The sequence below is a fragment of the Amphiura filiformis genome, chromosome 3, assembly GCF_039555335.1.
Source record: "Amphiura filiformis chromosome 3, Afil_fr2py, whole genome shotgun sequence".
Lineage (NCBI taxonomy): Eukaryota > Metazoa > Echinodermata > Ophiuroidea > Amphilepidida > Amphiuridae > Amphiura > Amphiura filiformis.
In genome coordinates, this window is record NC_092630.1 from 16,036,310 (window position 1) to 16,051,549 (window position 15,240).

At 38.1% G+C, this 15,240-nt stretch overlaps 1 long non-coding RNA gene across 1 annotated transcript; it reads left to right on the plus strand.

The window, feature by feature from the left end:
• The first annotated feature begins 585 nt into the window (after positions 1-585).
• LOC140147641 (uncharacterized) lies at positions 586-14,925 on the plus strand. The gene is made up of 3 exons (XR_011858372.1): positions 586-722; positions 5,263-5,378; positions 14,861-14,925. It is a non-coding gene; the product is annotated as an uncharacterized lncRNA (long non-coding RNA).
• Positions 14,926-15,240: the final 315 nt, after the last annotated feature.

Genomic DNA, 15,240 nt, shown 5'->3' on the forward strand with positions numbered 1-15,240 from the left:
AGATGTTTGGAAATATTCGCACTTTGGTGTTTTAGTAAGGAAGGGCACGTCATGGCCTGCAAAATTCCCTGTGTATATCGAATGCAACTTTTAGTGACTATAACTCACTTGTGGACCGCTCTCTTCCGATGGGCATTAAAGCTAAACCACTTGACGGATATTTTTTGTACTTGCTGTCAATCAAGAATAATGTATACGTTACATGTGGGGCATCTGCAAATGTTCGTACCTCCCTGATATGAAAATGACAGATAACAGCAAAACAACTCCCATATCTGTCCATAACTTTGGTCAGTGGAGCGAGTCAGGGGATTTCAAGTGGGTGATTATTGATTGGCAAGTGCCATATTTGGTCATAAGTGCAGTCCACCATTCAATGTGAAGTTTAGGTTAGACTTTATCTATTGATTTTGCTGGAGTAATTAACTGTTAACAGTTTTTAGAGGAGGGCCCCTTGTATCCGCCCTTTTGGGTGCATAAGGTGGATTCTATCACACTGTCCGCTATTGCATAATATTTTAAAAAATCAGGAAATAATATTTCAACTTGTGTGTTTCAGTTTTGTTTTGATTTCATCGAAGATATTTTTTCTACAGATACGTGTGATTTTGTTTCTTGCAACAACAATACTATGTGTGTCATCTCAATGAACCAGAAAGTGACAACACCTCGATGTGAATGCAAGCCTGAATTTAAATATGTCAATGGAACTTGTCAGAAAGGTAAGACATCAATGTTATTGTAGGCCTTCGTAGACACAAAACCTAGTACTCGCTTGCTAGGAAAAGTTTGATTATAACATAGTAGATTGTCAGCTTTTACACACCTGAGGGATTGACTAAAATAGTATAAAATACTGTACCAGCTTCATACAATCTCAATACAAATAGGTTATAGCAAATAACACATTTCCACATCTTTTGAATAATTAATTAGCTCATTAGCGTAATTAATTACCGGATCAATTTTAAAGTTTCACAACCTATAGAGTGTGACTTGTGAATTGATCATGTACCATCTAATATTCTCATGTTTTATTTCAAAAACACAAATACATTCACATACATGCAGTATAATATGAAATAGAAGAAAATCTATAATTTGCGAAATAAATCCAAAGAAATGTTGGGTAAAATGATGTTAAACATTATACATACCTCAATGACGTTTTGTACATCGTAGCACTTTCTATTTGAGAAAGTGCTACGATGCAGCACGAAACGTCATTGAGGTATGCTAATAACATCATTTTACCCATTATTTATTTGGATATATTTACAAAAACTTTTTATTAACAAAAAAAATTACATTTACTGACAATCCTGATGAACTTATTGAGGAGAAAATATACTTATAGAAAGTTATAGCATTGAAATACGAATATTATATATTATTTTATTTATTTTATGATAAGAATCATTTCGTGTTTGCTCCAATAATATTTGAATATATTTTTGTTTGGTTCCATTGATGCATTTTGCGGTGTAATTAATATGTATTCATCGATTGCTAAAATATAACACTGATAAAAAAAAACACAAACAAAAATAAATAAAAAAACTAATATAATGCAGGATCACGCTTTAAATCCCTGACGGTTCAGCGGAATGACCAATTTTGATTAAATAAAAACTGTAGACAAAGATCAACTTCGCAAGGAGTGTAGCAAATATAAGAAGGCACTTGATGATGCCAAAACTGAACATCATTGTTCCAGATAGCTGAGTGCGATTCTCGCGCCTGGTTGACAAACTTGCTGTGTATGGCCATCCAAAATACTACCTTCTCACGAGTCAAAAAAGGGCAGTTAGTCAGTTTTCGACGAGAAAATTCGCATTGTCCGTCTTGCTTTGGATGCGTCTGCCACCGCACAGTCTGATCTGTCAGCAGATATTAAGCGCGAGTGCAAGAGCCGCTTTTCGCTATTTGACGTCTTGTCATAAGTCGAAAGATCATCAATCGCTCAGCTATAAAGACTGTTGGAACCTCTACACTAGAGAGATTGCGATTTCCAAACGTAGGTATCGGACGGGTGTAGATCTATTCAAAACCACTCTCCTGTATCGAAGCGAGGTCACGTATTTAGCCAGTTTTGAAGATTTGCCACGGGCAAAATCAACGTAGATACATCGCCCGGGATATATCGTTGAAAATGCACAAAATTTGTCCGTTTCACAATATGTTAAAGACAGTCAAGGATGAAGGAAAGTCTAATTATTATTATGATCCAAATTTAAACGCGATATCCAGGGCCGGATTTACCTTTTTGGGGCCCTGGGCCAGGCCAAACTTTAGAGGCCCCCAAACGCACCGTGAGGAAGGCATGTGCACTCAAGTGGCCAAATTTTTGCTTTCACTAGGACATTTGCGCGCAAAAAAAATTAATTTTAGACTATTTTAGCTCAAATTGAATCTGAAATTTGGTATAAACATGCCAGTGCAAAGTTTTTGTAATTTTTGTACCCTATTTTGGTCCAAAACATGGTGTTTTTCGGCTAAAATGTCAATTTCGGTGGCCCAAAAAAATTTGGGGACCCTGGGCCCGGGCCCACTGGAAATATCCATACGCAGAGATTGCGCATTGAAATGTGTGTGATACTTTGCGTGCCACGTTGAAAGATGCTGATTTTACCTCGTGTCTAGGTAAAGGAAACGTAGAGAGCGAGTGTTTCCCTACGAATGTTTTGCAGTGTGCGCGCCAAAACTCTGGAACTGTCTTCCACTTCATATCAGGCACGCAAGCAACATCAGACAATTCAAATCTCAACTAAAGACTCATTTATTCAAATGTGCTTATGCTACTGAATAGTTTATTGCTGCCACTGATGCTTCTATTGTTTATTTTATGATTATTGCCATTCATGTTTATATTATATGTTGTTGCTTTTGGCTAGGGCAACTTTTTTTCACCGTTGCAACGCGCCCAGGGGGGCACTTCAATATGAAATGGATATAGGTGTAGGGCTGGCACTTTCGCACTAAGGGGCATTCGGTGAGAGCAAAATGTAAAAAATATGGGGTCATTGGGTGAGAGCATGATTTTTGGCATTCGGTGAGAGCAAAACGTCGACAATATGGGGTCATTGGGTGAGAACATGACCTTTTTTTTAAATGGAATCTTTGGGTGAGAGCCGAAGCAGCGCCACAAAAACCTCGAAAATCGAATTTCTAGTTCTAAATGGCTTCAAATTTCATTGTTTTTTCAAAATAAGTAACAAAATTAGTGAAAAATGAAAGTTGCTGTTCAAATTGAACTTGTAAGGGTCTTTGGGTGACAGATCAAATGGAAAAATAGGGGTCTTCGGGTGACAGAGCATGTGTTCGCAAAAAATATGGGGTCTTTGGGTGAGAGCGATGCTGAAAAAGGGGGTCTTAACAGCCCTACATACGCGTCCCCTCCAAAGTTGAGGGCCCCCCCCCCCCCGGGGCAACGCGTTGGTGTTTGCTCATCCACTTGGAAGGTCTGTCGGTTCATTTGTGCCCTTGCTTTTATATTTACACAGCCGTGACGTTAGTCACGGCTGTGTCTTTTTTCTTACAGGTTCTTTCTTTCTTCTTTCTTTCTTCTGTCGACCTTTACATTTGCTCTAGCACTGACATGCGTACACCGATTTTGACCTAACTTGGTCACAATCATCAATGACCAAGCCCCTACATGTCACATGAAATTCGTGGGGTCAAAGGTCAAGTAGGGGTCACAGGGGTCAAAAACGTGATTTCAACTCAAAATGCTACTTCTCCCACAAATTTTGTAGAACAGTAACGCCACTTGCACACATGCATTGCTATTACCCAGTGTCTATAAATCATACACAGATTTGAGGTCAAAGGTCATTAAGGGGTCACTTCCGGTATAAAACCAAATTCCTTCAAAAATTTTTATTAGCTAAGAAAAACATAGGAGAGTTACGGTATGTGCACACATGAATTATGTCAACCTAATGTATATGTGGTATTTTTTTATTTGGGGTCAAAGGTCATTAAGGGGTCACTTCCGGTATAAAACGAAATACCTTCAAAATGCTACTTCTCCCACAAATTACGTAGGATAGGACGGTGATGCAACTTGCGCACATGCATTGCTATTACATAGTGTCTATGAATCATACACAGATTTGAGGTCAAAGGTCATTAAGGGGTCACTTCCGGTAAAAAACGAAATTCCTTCAAAAAATTTTCTCAGCTAAGAAAAACATAGGAGAGTGACGGTATGTGCACACATGAATTATGTTTACCTAATGTACATGTGGTATTTTTTTATTTGGGGTCAAAGGTCATTAAGGGGTCACTTCCGGTATAAAACGAAATACCTTCAAAATGCTACTTCTCCCACAAATTACATAGGACGGTGACGCAACTTGCACATATGCATTGCTATTACCAAGTGTCTATGAATCATACACAGATTTGAGGTCAAAGGTCATTAAGGGGTCACTTCCGGTAAAAAACCAAATTCCTTCGAAAATTTTTATTAGTTAAGAAAAACATAGGAGAGGGTCGGTATGTGCACACATGAATTATGTTTACCTTATGTATATGTGGTATTTTTTTGCTTGAGGTCAAAGGTCATTAAGGGGTCACTTCCGGTATAAAACGAAAAACCTTCAACATTTTTTATTTGCTAAGAAAAACATATAGGACAGTAACGGTATGTTCACACATGAATTGTGGTTACCCAATTCATATGTGGTATTTTTTATTTGGGGTCAAATGTCATTAAGGGGTCACTTCCGGTCTGAGACGAAAAACCTTCAAAATGCCCCTTCTGCCACAAGTAACATAGCAAAGTGGTGCCACGTGCACCCATGCATTGACATTAGCCAATGTCTATGGGCGTTTTCATATATTTTGGGGTCAAAGGACATATAGGGGTTATAACACGGCTGTGTTCGTGGTCTTAGACCACAGCTAAGTCTAGTTTGTTTTGTGGTGCACGACGGGTGGATGGTTTTGCCATAATCACCTACTTGTCCTTTATTATATTTAGTTGTATGCTTTTATATCATGTTTCTTGGTATTATGGTTTTTATCTTAATATAAATTTTGCCTGTTTACTCTGTAATATTTGCATATTGTTTTAATGTTTTTAATGCTTTGTACAGCACTTCGAGATTATTTTTGTAAGCGCTTATTAAAATATGAGCATATTATTTATTATTAATAATCTGTCATTTCTCAGAACTTTGATCAAATTATTTTATTTCTTATTTTTATTCCAGTTTAAATACCCAAATTTGTTACTTTTCTTATTATTAATTTCAGTTTCTCACGTCCTTGTTGTTTCATTGACACTTGTGCTGGTTGCCCAATTCGATGAAGCATTAACAAATTCATCATCAGATGAATTCAAAGCGTTGGCTACGAAATTCGAAAACCTTGTAAGACTACATTTTAAAATGAGTAACATAACATTTCAAGATTATGCCTATAAATTGTTGATATATTATTTTCAAAAACTTGTTAAGTTAGGCCTATGAGTAAAATTCAAAATGTATGTGTACACGATTCCACACAAGAACATTGGGGAAAATGCGGCTGATTTTGTCGAAATATTTTGTGCACGTTCCGTGTGTCTGTGCTGGGGACAGTCCCTCCTTTTCAATAGGCCTTTGTTTTTTTTACGTGCATGTAAGTAGAAAAAGAGGGCGTCATTCATTTTAGCTGTGGCCACATGTTATTGTTGCATTTTTACGGATGGACGGATAGTTTACCCCCTCCAGAATCAATAGATGGTTTGCGTATTTTTATACCTCATTCGGCACGATGCGACTTTATTCTCTCAAGTTATACCAATTTGAATGGGAAAAGAGAGCATTTCAAGAGTGACGCATTTGGGACATTTGTTCATCTTCCTTCAGGATATTCTCACTGGATTGGCCCAATATTGGCAATATTTAAATTGGCCAATATTGGGCCACTCATGGCTCAATATCGAGATCAATACTGGGCCAATGTCTAACCAATATTGTTTTCTGTTGGTAATTCATTGGCATCCATTTGTATGCCAATATTGTACCAAGGTTATTTGCTCATGGGCCCTGGATTCAGGCATTATTGGTCACACCTGTTCAACCAGATATTTCCTTTGAAAAGGAAACTTACAGGTTATTTGCACTCAGCACAATTGAATCGGTATTAACTGATGTACAAAGTATTGAAGTTCGATAACAAACAAAGCTCACAAAACTGAGCCATTGATAAATGAAATATTTATTCTATGGTGTCATCAGATAAAAATTATGCCTTGCTCACGTAGATTCTTTACAAGGCAGTAAATGAAATATTCGGAACAAGCGTAAACTCTCTGCCTCTTCTTTATAATAATAATAACATGTGGCCCTTCAAAATGAAGATGATAATGATCAAATATTGTATTTTGATAGTAAAAATTGTCAGGGTTTCAAAACCACGCCCACATTAATGCAACATTAATGCAAACCAATATTGACCCAATATTTCTCGCCAATATTATGCCAATGCCAATGGAAAACCAACATTGATCAAATTATACCTTTTCCCAATGTAATGCCAATGCTATGATGCCAATGGAAAACCAATATTAACCCAATATTTCTCGCCAAGATTACACCAATGCCAAGTTGCCAATGGAAAACCAATATTGATCCAATATATTTTGCCAATGCAAGGCCAATGCCAATGGAAAACCAATATTAGTCCAATATTTCTTGCCAAGATTTTACCAATGCCAAGTTGCCAATGGAAAACCAATATTGATCCAATATCGTTGCCAATGTAACGCCAATGCCAATAATTGTCAATGAGAAACCAATATTGACCCAATATTGCTTCCCAAGAAAATACCAATACCAAGATTGCCAATGGCTTTCCAATATTGGGCCAATGTGTGTATGTTGTCTGGGATTGCTTGTAGTGCTGCGCGATATAATCAAAATTGTTGAACCTATTGCTATTGCTATGGTAGTTAATCCGATTATTACATCACTTCGACAGCGAATAATTCGCCGTAAAAATAGTAATGTAACAGGTTAATTACCATAACAATGGGTTTACACTATTTTTGAATGCATTGCCCCGCACTATAAGCAGCACTCATCACCGGTGTATAATTATGTGCAATGATAAATTGACTACGATAAAGACAATAATCTTACAGGTGCGTGTGAACAGCATGATGTGAAAATTCTATAGAATTACGATTCAGGTCTCTACCCCGGTTCTTTGATAAATAATCTATGCAGTGGAACGGCGTAACGTTTAGTGCAGGGCAATACATTCAAAAATGGTGTAAACCCATTGCCAGTTACATCACTACTTCTACCACGAATTACGTCCTATTTGTTTCTCAACAATAGACCCACGAATAAAAGGCCATTGTAATTGACAAAGCAGGATTATCTGACAAAATATCACGTGCTGCTCTTGGATAACATATAAAAAGGAAGTGACATTGAAGACTTGGCTGTGATTTATGAATGAAAATGGTCATCTAGGAAAATAAAAATTGCACTTTTTAGTCTAGCCGAGCGGCGGCTAGACTCCTGTTTCTGGGCGATTTCTTTCTTCTTCTTCTTAGTCTAGCCGAGCGGCGGCTAGACTCTTGAATCCCAGTAGTTTCTTTCTTCTTCTTCTTACCTAGCTGGGGGTTTACACCCCCCAGCTAGGTACTGTAATGCTATCCATTCTTTCTTCTGGCAACAAATTGCACATTTTTTGCTCTAGCTCAGACATGCTTTGACCGATTTTGACCAAACTTGGTCACAACCATCATTGACCACGACCATACACGTCACCTGACTTTTAGTATGTTAAAGGTTACAGAGGGGTCAAATAGGCTAAAAATGTGATTTCAGCTAAAAATTCTTCTTCTCCTACATGTAACATTCTACAATGACGTCACTTGACCATAAGCATCGGCTATACCTAGTGCCCATAGTGTGTAAACAGAATTGGGTTCAAAGGTCATTAAGGGGGCATTACAGGTATATAACCAAATACCTTCAAAATGCTTCTTCTACCACAAATTACATAGCACAATGACATCACTTGCACATATGCATCGACTATACCCAGTGCCTATAACTTGTACACAGAATTGGGGTCAAAGGTCATTAAAGGGGTAAAATCTTACAATTGCATTATCTGGACATATGTAAGGGATATGTGGCTCAAACTCATTGACAACAAATCTCTGGACCAGGGGAAAATTTTACAGGGGTCGGGTCATAGGTCACACAGAGGTCAAATCTTAGAAATGCATTTTCTGGAAATCTGTAAGGTGTATGGGGTTCAAACTTGGTGACAACAAACTTCATGACCTGGGGAAAATTTTGATACATTTGCAGGGGTCAGGTCAAAGGTCATCTTAGGTCAAATCTTAGAATTTCATTATCTGGACATCTGTAAGGGGTTCAAAGCTCAAATTCGGTGACAACAAACCTCGTGACCAGGGGAACAATTTGAAGGGGTCAGGTCAAAGGACATCTGGGACTAAATCTTAGAGTTGTGTTATCTGGACATCTGTAAGAGGTATATGGCTCACTCTCGGTGACAACAAACCTCATGACCAGGGGAACATTATTGAACATCTTGCAGGGGTCATGTCAAAGGTCATCTGGGGTCAAATCTTAGAATTGCGTGACAATGAACTTGATGACCAGGGGAAAATTTTTGGAACATTTTGCAGGGGTCAGGTCAAAGGTCATCTGGGGTCAAATCTTAGATTGCATTTTCTGGACATCTGTAGGGAGTACGGGACTCAAACTCGGTGACAACAAACCTCATGACCAGGGAAATATTTTTGGAACTTTTTGCAGGGGTCAGATACCTCCACAACACCAACAAGCCCCAGCTAGGTTTGTGGTCTATGACCACCATTTGCCACTAGTTCTTCTTCTTCTTCTTCTTCTTTCTGTCAACATTTGATATAATTTGCTATAGCTCCTTCATTATTTGACCGATTATGACCAAACTTGCGCACAAGCTCAACTACCCCAGCCTTTACATATGACATGACCCACTTGGGGTCAAACGTCACGCATGAGTAATTTTGGCTAAAAATGTGATTTTTACCAAAAATGCTTCTTCTCCTACAGATTACATGGAAGAGTATCGAGATTTGGACATTTACCTTGGCTATAGCCGGGGCCTATGGGGTCCTCACAGATTTGGGGTCAAAGGTCATTAAGGGGGTATTTCCGGCACATAACCAAATACCTTCAAAATGCTTCTTTTCCTACAGATTCTATGGTACAGAGATGCGACTGACACATATGCATTGACATGAGTTGGTGTCTATGGGGTCCTCACAGATTTTGAGTTCAAGGTCAAACAGGGGACAAAAATGGTTGATTACTGAAAATCACTTTAAAATTCAATATTTTCTGCATATTACGTGCTCTGATCATCAGAATAATGCCAAAAGGGCTCTAGCATTATGTTCATATACGATTGTAATCAGATTTGGCTTAAACATGGAGGAGGGGTCTGTTTTGGGGTCAAAAGGGGTAAAATTCTAAAGTTTGTCCAATTTAAATGAAAACTAGATATATTGCATCCTTAGTAAGGCTGCGAAGTCTAGCCGTGACCTTGAAGTGACCTCTGATGACCTGGAAATGACCTTCACCACATATTTTGCATCATATCCACATAACGTATACTAATTTCCATGCAAATTGAACAAACTTTGCAATTTGACCCCTTTTGACCTTTGGTTGACCTCTGTTGACCTTGAAATGACATCCATAATATTTTGAATCATATCAAGATCACATACACTAATTTTCATTTAAATTGGACAAACTTTAGAACTTGACCCCTTTTGACCTTTGGTTGACCTCTGCTGACCTTGACATGACCTCCAATATATTTTGAATCATATCAAGATCACATATACTAATTTTCATTTCAATCGGACAAACTTTAGAATTTTACCCTTTTGACCCCAAAACAGACCCCTCCTCCATGTTCAAGCCAAATCTGATTACAATCGTATATGAACATAATGCTAGAGCCCTTTTGGCATTATTCGGATGATCACAGCACGTAATATGCAGAAAATATTGAATTTTAAAGTGATTTTCAGTAATCAACCATTTTTGTCCCCTATATGACCTTGAACTCAAAATCTGTGAGGACCCCATAGACACCAACTAATGTCAATGCATATGTGTCAGTCGCATCTCTGTACCATAGAATCTGTAGGAAAAGAAGCATTTTGAAGGTATTTGGTTATGTGCCGGAAATACCACCTTAATGACCTTTGACCCCAAATCTGTGAGGTCCCCATAGGACCCGGCTATAGCCAAGGTCAATGTATAAATCTCATTACTGTACCATGTAATCTGTAGGAGAAGAAGCATTTTGGTAAAAATCACATTTTAGCCAAAATTACTCATGCATGACGTTTGACCCCAAATGGGTCATGTCAAATGTAAAGGCTGGGGTAGTGAAGCTTGTGCCCAAGTTTGGTCATAATCGGTCAAATAATAAAGGAGCTAGAGCAAATTATGTTAAATGTTGACAGAAAGAAGAAGAAGAACTAGATATATTGCATCCTTAGTAAGGCTGCGAAGTCTAGCCGTGACCTTGAAATTACATCTGATGACCTTGACATGACCTTCACCACATTTTGCATCATATCCACATAACATATACTAATTTTCATTCAAATTGAATAAACTTTGTAATTTGACCCCTTTTGACCTTTAGTTGACCTCTGGTGACCTTGAAATGACCTCCAATATATTTTGAATCATATCAAGATCACATATACTAATTTTCATCTAAATTGGACAAATATTAGAATTTGACCCCTTTTGACCTTTCGTTGACCTCTGGTGACCTTGAAATGACCTCCAATATATTTTGAATCATATCAAGATCACATATACTAATTTTCATTTAAATTGGACAAACTTTAGAATTTTACCCCTTTTGACCCCAAAACAGACCCCTCCTCCATGTTTAAGCCAAATCTGATTACAATCGTACATGAACATAATGCTAGAGCCCTTTTGGCATTATTCTGATGATCACAGCACGTAATATGCAGAAAATATTGAATTTTAAAGTGATTTTCAGTAATCAACCATTTTGTCCCTGTTTGACCTTGAACTCAAAATCTGTGAGGACCCCATAGACACCAACTAATGTCAATGCATATGTGTCAGTCGCATCTCTGTACCATAGAATCTGTAGGAAAAGAAGCATTTTGAAGGTATTTGGTTATGTGCCGGAAATACCCCTTAATGACCTTTGACCCCAAATCTGTGAGGACCCCATAGGCCCCGGCTATAGCCAAGGTAAATGTCCAAATCTCGATACTCTACCATGTAATCTGTAGGAGAAGAAGCATTTTTGGTAAAAATCACATTTTTAGCCAAAATTACTCATGCGTGACGTTTGACCCCAAATGGGTCATGTCATATGTAAAGGCTGGGGCAGTTGAGCTTGTGCGCAAGTTTGGTCATAATCGGTCAAATAATGAAGGAGCTAGAGCAAATTATATCAAATGTTGACAGAAAGAAGAAGAAGAACTAGATATATTGCATCCTTAGTAAGGCTGCGAAGTCTAGCCGTGACCTTGAAATGACATCTGATGACCTTGAAATGACCTTCACCACATTTTGCATCATATCCACATAACATATACTAATTTTCATTCAAATTGAATAAACTTTGTAATTTGACCCCTTTTGACCTTTAGTTGACTTCTGGTGACCTTGAAATGACCTCCAATATATTTTGAATCATGTCAAGATCACATATACTAATTTTCATCTAAATTGGACAAATATTAGAATTTGACCCCTTTTGACCTTTCGTTGACCTCTGGTGACCTTGAAATGACCTCCAATATATTTTGAATCATATCAAGATCACATATACTAATTTTCATTTAAATTGGACAAACTTTAGAATTTTACCCCTTTTGACCCCAAAACAGACCCCTCCTCCATGTTTAAGCCAAATCTGATTACAATCGTACATGAACATAATGCTAGAGCCCTTTTGGCATTATTCTTATGATCACAGCACGTAATATGCAGAACATATTGAATTTTAAAGTGATTTTCAGTAATCAACCATTTTTGTCCCCTGTTTGACCTTGAACTCAAAATCTGTGAGGACCCCATAGACACCAACTAATGTCAATGCATATGTGTCAGTCGCATCTCTGTACCATAGAATCTGTAGGAAAAGAAGCATTTTGAAGGTATTTGGTTATGTGCCGGAAATACCCCTTAATGACCTTTGACCCCAAATCTGTGAGGACCCCATAGGCCCCGGCTATAGCCAAGGTCAATGTATAAATCTCATTACTGTACCATGTAATCTGTAGGAGAAGAAGCATTTTGGTAAAAATCACATTTTTAGCCAAAATTACTCATGCATGACGTTTGACCCCAAATGGGTCATGTCAAATGTAAAGGCTGGGGTAGTGGAGCTTGTGCCCAAGTTTGGTTATAATCGGTCAAATAATAAAGGAGCTAGAGCAAATTATGTTAAATGTTGACAGAAGAAGAAGAAGAAGAAGAAGAAGAAGAAGAAGAAGAAGAAGAAGAAGAAGAAGAAGAAGAAAGAAATCGCCCAGAAACAGGAGTCTAGCCGCCGCTCGGCTAGACTAAGAAGAAGAAAGAAACTACTGGGATTCAAGAGTCTAGCCGCCGCTCGGCTAGACTAATTAGTATATGTGATCTTGATATGATTCAAAATATATTGGAGGTCATTTCAAGGTCACCAGAGGTCAACGAAAGGTCAAAAGGGGTCAAATTCTAATATTTGTCCAATTTAGATGAAAATTAGTATATGTGATCTTGATATGATTCAAAATATATTGGAGGTCATTTCAAGGTCACCAGAGGTCAACTAAAGGTCAAAAGGGTCAAATTACAAAGTTTATTCAATTTGAATGAAAATTAGTATATGTTATGTGGATATGATGCAAAATGTGGTGAAGGTCATTTCAAGGTCATCAGATGTCATTTCAAGGTCACGGCTAGACTTCGCAGCCTTACTAAGGATGCAATATATCTAGTTATATCTTTTATTGCTTCTGAGTTTAATTTTACACAGCAATTGGATACGCACAACGATATTGTTTATTGAATTTCACATTGGACAAACTGAAACTTTCTCCTGATTTTCATAATCAATTTCAATCATCAATTGACATTTTCGGTATATCCCATAGGTAAATCCGCAAGGAATTATGGGATTAATTCTAAAGTCGGCAATAAGAGAGCCCTGCTTAATTCCGCCACTGACTGTCAGTAGTGGTGGCCCCTGGTCTTGGCCACTTTATTGTAGCGGCCTCCGACTTAAAAGGCAGCAGTCACAAAAATACATGACTAAGCAGTGTCAAGAGTAAGGACTTTAATTGGGTCAGTAAATTTCCTTTAGATGATAGCACTAGTTAAGGGTAGACGAGGTATTGTTGGTCGAAGCAACCTAAAAATCGATTTTCATTATCTAGATCAATATATTATTGAAAAATAACACCTTGATGTTTTGCAAAAGTTCATTCTGCAAAGCATATACTTTGCAAACTTGCTTAATTTATTGTTGTTAATGAGTTATGTACGTTTTACAAAAGTGTTGTTGTCTCAGCCCTCTTTACAACGCAACTCAAGAACCGCAGCACCTATAAAAGTATATCTGTGATATTTTAATTCTTCTACACACTCGCTATGAATTGAGCAATACAATTTTTCCTCACTACCATTCGTAAGATGATGTGAACTACCAAATCACAACAGTTTAAAATAATTAATAACATTAATGAACTATTTCCCCGACTATTTCAAGTGTAATCTTACTTCAAACAGGTAATCAATCATCAGTTAACAATAGCTCACATATCTGGGGATCAAAGGTTTGAATACCAAGTACTTCACAGTGTCACGTTTCTAGCAGGCAAGCACAGAATTTAGCGCGTCCACGGGCTAGTGGCCAAGGGTTTGTGGAGGCCACGAAATTCAGTGGCGGAATTATACAGTACTAGATTTCGCGGTTCTCGGGTTGGGCGGTTCTCGTGATAGGCCTATCTCTAATTACCCAACGCCCGTTACCTATAATACTTGTCCTGACCTATACGATATATGTCTCTCAATGATTAAGACACAACTATCAACTCTGTTTTGTAGCGGTGACGCTTACTTCGGAACCTATAATCTGAAAACCCATCGTTCGCCTCTTCCAAACCCTGTCCTGCAACCACATCGGAGGACCCAAAAATACCCCGAAATTTTAGAAGTGTCTGGATGTAGGCCGTCAATTCAATCGGGAGAAATGTGAACGCAAACGGGTATGTTAATCATGTCTTTAAAATAGGCCTATTGGTCCGATGAGATGCACCTGTTAGTCACTGTAATACTTTCCGATGCTCGCACTGCGCCCGTCGGCACTCCGCATCACTACGCGATAGCGCACCGCGCGCACGCGATACGCACCGCGCGCTCGCGTTATACGCACCGCGAGCACGCGTTAGCGAGCCACGCGCACGCGATAGCGCGCGGACAGAGGACAGACACGCCATAATTAGTATTAAGATGGCGTGAAATGAATGGCGTGAAATTGCGGAAGGCATGGGCCCCACGTACTAGATATTTCCTATTTTAGACATGTCTTTTCCCCACTCTATTTGTACCAAACGTTACATCTGGATACATACATCCATGAACAATATGTAAAGGATTTAATCAATATTTCTTTTATGTCTTTCGGTTTAATTATTTTGAAATGTTACGTATATGAATTGTTGAAGAATCAATGCTAATTGGCAAGACGCCTCATTATACGTAACATTCGTTATTTAATAATGCCATAATTTCTGCTAATTATTATTAGTATTATAATGTTTGTTTATTTGTTTGTTTAGATGGATGACATAATGTTCGATGCTTTTGGTGACTCTTTCGACAAATGCAAAGTAACAGATTTCAAGTAAGAATATTTATAACAGATTTCAAGTAATATAATATTTGTATTGCCTGCTATCAGAAATATCCAAGATCTAGTGCTTTCCCAATCTGTTTGTATGATGGTATATTACAAGGCACAAAAAGTATGTCGCAAATGTTGCGAAGATCTGCAAATCCAATGCGGAATACTTCATATTGACTCAGAGCCCAGTCCCCGGGCCAATATGAAGTTTGAGATGCTCGACTGGAAACTTTCAACACTTACATTCTTATGTACATAAGGCCTCGTATCCATAGGCTGTTCCCTTGTGGCGTGTGCCCTTGTTCCATGTTCACT